This window comes from Fusarium proliferatum (genome assembly GCF_900067095.1).
Source record: "Fusarium proliferatum ET1 genome assembly, contig: FPRO_scaffold018, whole genome shotgun sequence".
Taxonomy (NCBI): Eukaryota; Fungi; Ascomycota; class Sordariomycetes; order Hypocreales; family Nectriaceae; genus Fusarium; species Fusarium proliferatum.
In genome coordinates, this window is record NW_022194807.1 from 32,489 (window position 1) to 34,588 (window position 2,100).

The window sequence follows — 2,100 nt, forward strand, 5'->3', positions numbered from 1 at the left end:
GGGAACTATGCCAATGCATTGTCCCTGTCATCAAACAGTCTGACACTGTAATTGGCGCGTGCAACGTACCGGGTGGCTGGACGAGAGTATAGCCAGGTGCGATGTAAATAGGAATGCCACCATCGGGAACTTGGCCGGTGTGCCTCCACGTCCGAAGACCATCAATTCCCAAGCCTGGCCACATGAGCCACAGTTTGTGCCCTTCCTCATTGAAGACTGTTGTATATACATAGTGATGATCGACATGAGGGAGATGCACCGCTCCTTGGCTGGCGAGTAGGTGGAAAGAAGTTGATTCATCCAGGTCCGTTGATTCTGTACGATACTCTCTTTTGCCGTTTTCCTCACATGAGAGATCTAGTATCTTGAAGTCTGTACGATTGGCCAAGAATCCTGGGACAGCATTGTCCTTGATTCCGTTGAGATTGAGAAAGTTGAGTGGGTAAATTTGGTTTCCTTTTAGTTGCGTCTCCTTTCGGCTTTTGAACATATCTATGGCAGAACTCGAAGGCACTCTCTCGGCAACTCGACCTTTCTTATTGATGTTTTTGCCAAAGTCGTGGACATCAAGGCTTGCTCGAGTTTCGAGAACGTCTAAGAACCAATCTACGGAGATGCGTTGTTGAGTAGGTGACTCGGCCACCAGGATTGGAAAACATGGGGGCCCCTTATCGAATATTTCGCGTGCATCGTCTTCTGAGCAAACCACTAGTCTCTTACTCAAGTCGCCTCTATGTCTTGATCGAAGCACTTCTTTAGCAGTGAGCGGTTTTTGGATTGTGCATTTCTCCAGAATTGCAACGATTTGAGTGACATCCTCTCGTGTGCGTGTGCTAGCCTCTGAATATTCTAGCTGCTTGCGGAGGACAGCAATAGACTTTTCATAATACTTTCGGGCTACTCTCATATATTCACTGACTAGGTCAGCACCTGACTTTGACGACATGCTGATGAAATGCAGTAAGTTCTCAACAGGCTTGTGTAGAGTGAGACTGTCATTCCACTTAGGGTCAGTAGACAGACTTATTTATTGATTCAAATGGAGTTATTTTGTAGAGAGTATCTGTGCCAATTATAGCACACTAGCGAAGCCTGGACCAACCTTACAGCTACACGATCTCGGTTGGCGGAGATCAAAGCCACAGAAGCGTCAGCCATATTGTGATACAATACGTTGCTGCTCTATGTCATAACTCTATATTTGGAATGGCGCCTGGAAATCTTGACCTTCAGTAGTTATATCAATCTACATACGCTTACTGCAACAGCATATCGACGCCTTATGACCACATGTGAGTCATAATAGCTAAAATATCTTTTTAACTTGACAGACAAGGGTAGCGTTACATATGTAATCCTCTAATCTTCTTTATCCATGGTGAATTAATAGAATTCTAGCACACATTAACTTCTATTGAATGTCACATAAGCTTATCAGTTGAGGGATTCTCATCCGCAACTCTCGTATGGATATGCTGATGCGAGTCTAGCCTGATCTTCCATTTTTTGCTCAACGGAATTTCTCCTTCCACGTAACTGCTCTGTGTTCTCAAGAAGGTGCTCCCTGGACTTGAAAAAAGAACACCCAAGTCTCTTACACCCGTCTTATCGGCTCTAAAGCTTGTACGTCGGTGTCATAGAGTAGGCATTGACATGGCAGTTCCAGGAAAGTCAGACAAGCCTTCAGTAAGTAAAATATGTCAGAGGCGAATAGGATGGAGCGAGGCCTGCATAGTAGGTGTGTAAAGAGATTGGTAAGATGTCAAGGCATACGGGGGTTGTATCCCCACCTCAAAGCGAAAGCAAACTCTCTCTCCCAGCCTCACGGGCCAGAGCATCCCAGACCAGCTTCCAGATAATGATTCCAGTTGGCAAGTTCGACATGGGATTCAAAGCCACCAACAAGTTTATCGACCAAATTGAATTACGCTATTATCTTTGGGGCTAACATCAGCATTATGAAATTTTGATTACCATTGCAGTAATAGCATATCATACAATATTGTAAAAATTGGACTCTCAAATTCACGGTGGGGGAAGTGGCGATCTGTATCTGGCCTACTTAGATCTCCTTCTAGGAGGTCAACATTCATCTCTTAA